Source organism: Neovison vison, chromosome 2, assembly GCF_020171115.1.
Source record: "Neovison vison isolate M4711 chromosome 2, ASM_NN_V1, whole genome shotgun sequence".
In the NCBI taxonomy this organism is placed as follows: Eukaryota; Metazoa; Chordata; class Mammalia; order Carnivora; family Mustelidae; genus Neogale; species Neogale vison.
The window spans coordinates 151887910-151898074 of record NC_058092.1 but is presented as its reverse complement, the minus strand read 5'-3'; positions in this window follow the sequence as shown (position 1 = coordinate 151898074).

Below are 10165 nucleotides of genomic sequence, written 5' to 3'. Positions count from 1 at the left end.
CAAAACATTACACAAATGCAGGTTTATACATTTTTATGTTATAAAAATTAGTAACTAAAGAGCATAAGATAAGGGAACACAATCACGAATGATTAGAATAATCCTTCAAACAGGGTCAGAGGACTTAAAGATTGGGCTAGAACTCTAATCATTAAGTTTCAACTCTTATTTACTTCTCTGAAGCACAATCTTAGGAATCCAGAATATTCTAAATATCTCTTAAAGGATCAGGGTTAAGGAATTCCTGAAAAGGAATCCCCAAGTTTTATCCCCCTGGTAGCCAGCATCCTTTGGAGAAGAGCTTTAGGCATGTCTTTCGGCTTTACAATGACTGGCTCCCCCAGACAAGCTGACCAAAGCTTATGACCAAGCTCAAGGCCACTGGGGATAAGGTGACATAAGAAGTCAATAACCTTTGAGGTGACTCCGTCCAACAGAGGGACATTCCAGAACCTCTCTCACCAGGCAGGATGAACGTGAGATGCAGAGATTAGAGGACACTCCACAATCCTGAAGGCAGCTGTGCTATCTACCTGGTGGTCCAAGGCCTACAGGTGCCTCCCAGATAAGGAGTCTGTGGAGGTGACTGAGTGACCTTCCTGGGTGTTGAGATAAGTGTGTTTTCTAACCTCCCCACTTGCCACTGATGAAGAGAACAAAGGCAAAAGAAACGTAGATAAAATTAAATTTCCTTACAACATACAGCCCATTGACATATACTTCCATTGACAAATACTTGGGACAGGCTGAGCAGGACAACCCTCAAGGAGTTCACAAAGGAGTTAATGTTAATGCACCGCTATGGCAAAAAGCAAGGTTGGCTTGCGAACAGCAGCCCTCCAGGATGGTGCTGTAAGTCTTCTTTCACACAGGAAAATCCTTTTGGCAACTTCCTTTATCCCCACCCCTCCCTGCTAACTTGAAAGTGTATTTTTTATCAGTCACTCCTCTCAATCGCAGTGCTGCTCCTCCTCCCAGTCTGTCCCGAGCTTGAATAAAAACACCTTTTTGCACCAAAAATGTCTCAACAATTCTTTCTTGACCACTGACAATGCCATCACCTAGAGGCTGCATGTGGAAGGATTTTTCAATTTTCTCAGATTAAGTGGAATTAATACTATTTTTCTTAAGCAAGTATAGCTCGATCTGCTCTTTCGTAGAAGCTATTACACTTGGCAAAAGGAAGAATATCTAAATTCTGCAAATTCCCTTTCAAAGTCCCTCTTTATTTTGAAAGATGCTGGCTGACCATTTTGTCCCCATTAGAGAATCAACAGAAATATACTCCTTCATAGGCCCAAATAAAATAAAAAAGCCTATGGAGTGACAATTTATCCACATGAAAATTAAGAGTCAGAAGACCTCTCCCTTTCCACCTCCTCCACTCCACGGAAGTCTGGTATCCTTGTGTTACTCTCAAAATCAAGGACTCTGCATCCAGCAGCATTTAGGAAGAAATCTCAAGTTTAGCAGACACCTGAAAGCATTAACAGAAATATCTGAATGCTGCATGGTATTGTCTTTCACAGAAATCAAAGGAACTGGGGCACCTGGGTGGCTCAGTCAGTTAAGCGTCAGCCTTCAGCTCAGGCCACAATCCCAAGGTGCTGGAATCAAGACCAGCATCAGGCTCCTTGCTCAGTGGGGAGTCTGCTTCTCCCTCTGCCCCTTTCCCGGCCTCCCCTGTTTTGTGTATGTGCACACGCTCTCACAAAAATAAATAAAAATCTTAAAAAAAAAAAAAATCAAAGGAGCAGAAACATTTTGGCTGACTTTTCACCCCATCCAGAAACTTCTATTCCCTTCTAATTAAAAGAATCTGCGTTGGGCGCCTGGGTGGCTCAGTGGGTTAAGCCGCTGCCTTCGGCTCAGGTCATGATCTCAGGGTCCTGGGATCGAGTCCCGCATCGGGCTCTCTGCTCAGCAGAGAGCCTGCTTTCCTCTTTCTCTCTCTCTCTCTGCCTGCCTCTCTGCCTACTTGTGATCTCTGTCAAATAAATAAATAAAATATTAAAAAAAAAAAAAGAATCTGTGTTAAGCCCTAGCCAAGAAAGGAAAATCATTTCTAGTACTTTTTTTGTCAAGTACCAGAATATTTTAATTCAGATCAAATTAACAAGACTGTCCATCCTCCCTGATTTCTGCTCAATAAATATTTACTACCTGCCTACTGACATGCCAAGACAATACTCAAGATCCAAAGAAAAGGAAGATCTAGCTCCAGCATCAAAAACTCATGGTCTAGGGGCGCCTGGGTGGCTCAGTGGGTTAAGCTGCTGCCTTCGGCTCGGGTCATGATCTCAGGGTCCTGGGATCAAGTCCCACATCGGGCTCTCTGCTCAGCAGGGAGCCTGCTTCCCTCTCTCTCTCTCTGCCTGCCTCTCCATCTACTTGTGATTTCTCGCTGACAAATAAATAAATAAAATCTTTAAAAAAAAAAAAAAACTCATGGTCTAACTAATAAGCAAATGACCGCAATACATCATTTCATCGTTTCTCCGTCTTACTGATGAAGAGTAAAAAAAAAAAGCTAACAAGGTATTTCTAAATAATGAGGTACCGAAGTAACTGGATTACCCTAAGTCATTCAGTATGCGGCAGACCAGAATTCAAACCACAGTATCTTACTTATCCTTGACATCCTAAGACTAGTAATATTATTTATATTGAGCTTGCTCAATGTCAGATACCTGGGAAGTCAAAGAAAACTTGGAAAGGCCTTTCTGTCATCAAAAATTTAGTCGGAGCATGAGTATTTTAGCTAGCATCTTGTTCTGAATATAAAGGTGAATTTTAAAATGAGTCACCTGGGGCGCCTGGGTGGCTCAGTCAGTTAAGCATCTGCCTTCAGCTCAGGTCATGATCCCAGGGTCCTGGGATTAAGCCTGGCATCAGGCTCCCTGCTCAGTGGGGAGCCTGCTTTTCCCTCTCCCACACCCCCTGCTTATATTCCCTCTCTCACAGTCTCTGTCTGTGTGTCAAATAAGAAAGTAAAATCTTTAAAAAATAAAATTAAAAAGAAATTAGTCACCTGTGAAAACAGATTAAATTTCAAAGTCTTCAAAATTCTGTATGAGGTGTGACTCCGGACTACTGTTTTAAGTTCCCCTTGCCCAAGGGGAAGGTACAAAACAAAACAAGCTGGGCCCTTCAAAAGGACTGGGAAAAGACAGTATACACTGGTCCGCAGAAGCCTTGAAAGAGGACTACACATAATTCAGCCCCATATTTGACAAGCTTTCAAGAAAAGGATAAATAGTTTAGAATGACATTTTTTAAATCCTCATAAATGTAAATTCAATGGCTGGCAGGTTCACTTTTTAATAAATGTATGACATTTGTTCAGCTACAAGGCTGTCAAGATCTATGAGGAAGACTAGATTTGTGCCCTTCTAATCTCAAGCTTTGCATGTGTCTAATAATCCAGTGATGTAACTGATGTGGGAAACAAAGGCAGAAGAAAAATTATTAAATTTCCTTACAAGCTACAACCCATTAACCAGTCCTTGAAAAAGGCAGAGTGACATTCCTCTAAGGACTCCACTGCCCCAAAGTTAACACTTTGCTAAGCGTAAAAGGCAATCTTAGCCTGAGCCCCAGGATCCTGTAAGTCTACTTTAACATATAAAAATCCTTTTGGAAACTTCCTTTATCTGTAACCCCCCAAGATACCCATTGGCAATCATCCCCCAAGGATATGACCTACCAATCAACATCTGAAGGGTCTTGTGACTCAGGTTTCATTAGATGGTAACAAACGACCTTTTCCCAAAAATAGCTAGAACCCTCAAGGTCCTGGAAACCTTGCTTCCAAAATCCCTGAGATATTTAAGCTCTCCCTAACCCCCTCTCAAATTGAAAGTACCTAACAGGCCACTCCTGCCAACTCCAGGGCAGCTTTCTGCCCACAGGTCCAATCCCCGTGCTTTAATAAAACCATGTTTTGCACCAAAGACATTTCTTTATTCTTTCTTGGCCATCAGCTTCAAACCCTAATGTCTTTTCCTACATCAGTAATTAGCAGTTTTTCACTCTTCACAACCATATGTTTTTTTTTCCTTCCATTTACCTTTCATGTGTCATGTCAAAAAAGTATTTCATATTCATTTCACTGTTAAAGATTCCTGGTCAACTTCTGCTCATGTGGATTTCCACTCATAAAGTATTTCCTAAGTATTTAACTATGCTTTATGCTGGGAAACCCAATCATCAGTAAGACATAAGTATTTGGGTATGGTCTAGTAGAAAATGGGGCACATTACTAAAAACATTACAGTAGATCTTACTGAGAAAATGCCAGGGTTCTACAGACTCTCCCAACAGGGGGTGTCTAACCCTGCCAGGGGTAAGGCTTCACTGATTATCTTTCAACCTAAAGGTAAAAATCAGTGAGGGAATGGCCCATTTTGTCTATCCAGAGATCCTTGGTAGTAAGCATAGTGCCTGGCTCACAGCATTGGGCACATCATGTGAGACAACAGAATCATAGCTAGAGAGGAAAGGGCCTATGGGGGAAGTTTGCTCCATAGGATCTAAGCCTGTGTGCTTCTGTGTGTTTGAAGAGGGAGGAGGAAATCTGAGGAATAAAGTTGGGAGAATAAGCCACATCTGATTACAGGGGCCGTGGATGCCATACAAGGGAGGGACAAGCCTCAGAGCAATTCCTGAGGCAGCAGATCAGATCAGAGGACAGGAGGCCACAGAGCAACTGGAGGCAAATGTCCTAAGAGACCAGCAGTGAGGCCAGAGAGAAGTGGAATGGATCAGACACCTACTAAGAATAGGAGGGGCAAGGTTTGGTCATCGATGGAATGTGGTGAGTATAACAGCCAAGTGGAGGGCAGCACAGAAGGTGCATGTTTAAGGGGAAAAAATCAATTCTGTGCATGTCATGTGAGGTGCCTGTAGACATCCATGTGACACCGAGCAAGCAGGAACCCATATCCACCTGGGCCTGGGGTGGGGGCCTGGGGGGAACAACATCAAGGCCAGGTGCTGCTGAAGCCAGACAACATGAAATCACCCAGGAAGAATGGAAAAATTAGAGAGCGATTCTAAATGAAACAGAATTTAGGAGAGGAGCAAGTTCTAGCGGAGGTTCCACTCCCTGCCAGGAGCCGCAGCTCCCAGCCCCAGCCACTAGACCGCTCTAGCCCAAGTTCATCCCGGCCCTCTCAATCTAGCCTTTCCAACACTCTGGCCCTGTTACCTGGTCCTGTCTGTGACAGCAGCTTCGGAAGTCATGGCATGGTCTCCTGAAGCATTATACTTGAGTAATTTGGGAGGAGGCAAAAATATTATGTTAGACCATGCAAAGTTATAAAGCAGAAAACAAAAAAACCTCTCATTTTTTAAAACCAGTAAGACATCATTTCAATACTGTTTTGGGCTTTCAACTCCTCAGGCTGTGTATTCTCTCAAGAAATAAGCATCCACCCTGTGTACAACTTGAATTATATAATACCTGTCTTGTTTTGTTTCCTCATTATGTCTCTCGGGTTTGGTGGAAAAGTACCTACATTCTTAAAAAAAAAAAAAATAGACATTTACCCTTTCCCTCAAATAGATAAGCAAGTACAGTGCTAAGTTACCCATAAGTCAAACCCTAAATCCCATAATCAACTAATCTTCAACAAAGGTGCCAAGAACACACAAAGAGGAAAGACAGTCTTCAAAAAATGTGTCCGGTCAACTAGATATCCACATGGAAAAGGATGAAACTGAACTCATACCATATACAAAAGTCAACTCAAAATGGGTTAAAGATTTAACATAACACCTGCAACCATACGACTCCTAGAAGGAAACACAGGGGAAAAGGTCCTTGACATAAGTCTTAGTAGTAATTTTTTTTTTTAATTTGATACCAAAAGGTTAACAAAAAGGAAAAACAAGTGGGACCACACCAAACTAAAAAGCTTATGCAAAGTAGACAATCAACAACAACAAATTCAACCTATTCAATGGAAGATATGTGCATATAAAATAAGCAATAAGAGGTTAATACGCCAAATAAAGGATTTACACAATCCAACACTCCCAAAACTTATAATGTGATTAAAAATGAGCAGAGGACCCGAACAGAAGACATTTTTTCAAATAAGACATTTTCCCAACAGACACATGCAAAGAGGCTCAACATCATTCATGATCAGAGAAATGAAATCAAAACCACAATGAGAGATCATCTCACACCTGTGAGAATGGCTAGAATCAGTAAAGCAAGAAGTAACAAGTGTTGACAAGGATGTGGGGAAAAGGGAACACTTTTGCACTGTTGGTGGGAGTGAAAATTGGTGCAGCCACCGCAGAAAACAGTGTAAAGGTTCCTCAGAATGTTAAAAATAGTACTACCATAAGACCCAATAATTTCACTGTTGAGTATTTCCCCAAAGAAAATGAAATCACTGCTTTTGGGTAAATTGGAAGGGGAGATGAACCATGAGAGACTATGGACTCTGAAAAACAATCTGAGGGGTTTGAAGTGGCGGGGGGTGGGAGGTTGGGGTACCAGGTGGTGGGTATTATAGAGGGCACAGCTTGCATGGAGCACTGGGTGTGGTGAAAAAATAATGAATACTGTTTTTCTGAAAATAAATAAATTGGAAAAAGAAAAAAAAAGAAAATGAAATCACTAATTGAGGAAGATGTATGCGTTTCTCTGGTCCACTGCAGTATTATTTACAATAGCCAAGATACAGAGGCAAAGTAAGTGTACATCCATAGATGAATGGATGAAAAGTAGTATATACACACAACAGAGTCTTAGACATAAAACGAATGAGATCTTGCCATATGTGACCACAGAGATGGACCTAGAGGATATCACGCTATGTGAAATATGTTGTACAGAGAAAGACAAATACCATGATTTCACTTTTATATGGAATCTAAAAAACCAAATGAACAAATGAAAAACAGAAACGGACTCATCAATACAGAGAACAAACTAGTGGTGGCCAGAGGGGAGGCGGGTGGCAGGATGGGTGAAACAGGTGAAGGGGATTAAGAGGTACAAACTTCCAATTATAAAGTAAGTCAGGGGTATCAAAAGTATAGCAGAGGGAACACAAGCAATACTGTAATAATGTTGTATGGTAACTACACTTGCAATGGTGAGCATTGCACAATGTGTAGAATTACTGAATCATCATGTTATATATCTGAAACTAATAATGCTGTATGTCAATTATGCTTCCATTAAAAAAGTAAAACAGCAAAAAAGAAATTTACAAAACTGAGACTTGAAAAAGAATTCTGGTTTCAGAATGTTGTATGGAAAACTGTGAAGGTGAAATTCAGAATTCTGAAAGCCAAGGTATTAAATATTTTCATGTTTATAGTGAAATCATAAACAGAGGGGACCACATCGAACTAAAAAGAAATCATCAACAAAGTGAAAAGACAACCAATACAATGAAAGAAAATACTTGAGAATATCTGATAAGGGGTAAAATCAAAAAAATATGAGGAATGCCTACAACTCAATAGCAAAAATCATCATCATCATCATCATCTAATCTTAAAATGAGCAAAGGACCCAAATAGACATTTTCTTCCGAGGACATACAAATGGCCAGCAAGTGCTCAACATCACTAATCCTCCAGGAAATGTGGATCACGCTTGCCTTGGCAGCACATACACTAAACGACAGTATCACCTCACCCTGACCGAACAGACCAAAGTCAAAAGGGAGGTGTTGGAGAGGACATGGAGAAAGGGAGCCCACTGTAAAGTGGTGTAGCCACTCTGGAAAACAGTATGGAGAAGTCTCAAAAACTGAAAAAAGAGAACTACCAGCTGATCCAACAATCCCACTTCTGGGTATGTATCGGGCAGAAGTGAAGTCAGGATCTCAACGAGCACTCTCAAGTTCATGACAACATTGTTCACAAGACAGGAGAAGAAGTTAAATGTCTTTCCATGGATAAAATGGAAATCCAGCCTTAAAAAAGGAAATTCTGCCACTTCAGGCATCGATGGACCTAGAGGATATCATTATGCTAAGTCAAAAAAGCCAGAAACAAAAAGACAGATACTGTTATCTCGCTTATAGATGGAATCTAAACGAATCAAACTCAATGGAAAGAGAATGGTGGTTGCCAGGGATAGGGGGTAGGGTAAGTGGGGAGATGCTAACTAAGGATACAGACATTCGGTTACAAGGGAGTTCTGGACATCTGATGTACAGCATGGGGACCACAGTACCGAATTAGGTGAGGTGAGAGATGTTAATTAGCCTGATGGTAGTGTGTACTTCATATCCACATACACTGAAACACAGCATCATATATCTTAAATACACAAAACTTGAATTTATAAATCACCCTTCAATAAAGATGGGGGGGAAATCCTGAAACTTCCATTTCCCATGCAACACTTGGCAGGTCTCTTAAGCTGTATAAGGGGAGATTGTAAGGAGTGAACTGAATCCATTCTAAAGCCCAGGAAAGGTTTGTGTCATCCATTAGGTTGTGTTAGTGAACATCAAAAGGCACAATGAGGGGCGCCTGGGTGGCTCAGTGGGTTAAAGCCTCTGCTTCCGGCTTGGGTCATGGTCCCAGGGTCCTGGGATCGAGCCCCACATCGGGCTCTCTGCTCAGCAGGGAGCCTGCTTCCTCCTCTCTCTCTGCCTACTACTTGTGAGCTCTGTCAAATAAATAAAATCTTAAAAAAAAAAAAGCACAATGAGATGCAGAGGTGGAGAGCGCTGGCCTGGTATGGGGTGCTCACTCTAAGGTGAGAGGCAAGAGCTCCTTTTCCTGAGAAGCTAACAAATGCCACTAACGCTAATCCAAGCTGGGTCTTGCTAGCGGAGTCCTAACTAGAGCGGAAGCTTTTGAAAACTACCATAGGGCTCTATAAAAGCGGTATATTGATGTAACTGGTTTATAAAATAGTCTCTAAACCACAAAGTTGTCCTCTTCAAATGCTGAGTAGGGTGAGCAGGAGCAGGCACAATGGAACACTGTCCGGAGGTCACCAGGAAGCTGTCTAACCTGTCCAGGGATTCCTCTCATGTGCTGTTCTGGGTGAAGGGAAACAGGTGCTGGTTTTAGAACTTCCAAATTTACCCACTCTACAGAGGTACAGACTAAAAAGGGCACTCAGTTCAGTCTATCTACTTCCTCAGGCAACAAGGGAAAAGGCAGGGCCTTGGGAATTTTAAGATCTCCGTGTAGTTCCAGTGGGATCTGGTTGTTCTCCCTGAATGAGCAGATCCCGTGTGGGCACATTACACACAGAGGCCCCGCTCGACACCCGGTCCATCTTTGTACGGTCAAGGTCCAGCTTAACCACAGGCTCTCTTCAACCAGTTCTCCTCCCACCACCCCTTGGTTCTATACCCCTATGACTGCAAAGTATTCAATTGCTCTATCAATGCCTGTGGAAATTAAGAAAGGATTTAGCAGGGCGCCTGGGTGGCTCAGTGGGTTAGGCTGCTGCCTTCGGCTCGGGTCATGATCTCAGGGTCCTGGGGTCGGGTCCCGCATCGGGCTCTTTGCTCAGCGGGGAGCCTGCTTCCCTCTACCTCTCTCTCTGCCTGCCTCTCTGTCTACTTGTGATCTCTCTCTGTCAAATAAATAAATAAAATCTTTAAAAAAAAAAAAAAAGAAAAGAAAAAAAGAAAGGATTTAGCACCTCTGCAATCTCCTGGACTGTTTCCAGAACACAGCTGAATACAGCTGTTAAAAGGAAAAAATTACATATATAAAAATGTCCTGGACAGCCTGTATCTAAAAAAGGAGAAAAACCTATTCTATTCGTCCAAAGACACAAATAAAACTCACAATTAAAATGCTTAGGGAATGTAATTTCTACTTAACCGATACGTCCAGTTGATAGGCTGTTTACAGAAAAAGTATTAAAACACATTTAAATGGACTGGCCGATCTTGAACATGAATTCTGGGAACTGATGGTCTTTATGCTTCAGATCATTAGCATGAGTGAGTACTAGGTGTTCTTAATCACATTCTACTTACACATCTCATTTTTACTTTTATTTATTTATTTTAAAGATTTTATTTATTTGACAGACAGAGATTACAAGTAGGCGGAGAAGCAGGCAGAGAGAGAGGAGAAGCAGGCTCCCTACTGAGCAGAGATCCCAATGCAGGGCTCTATCCCAGGACCCTGGGATCATAACCTGAGCTGAAGGCAG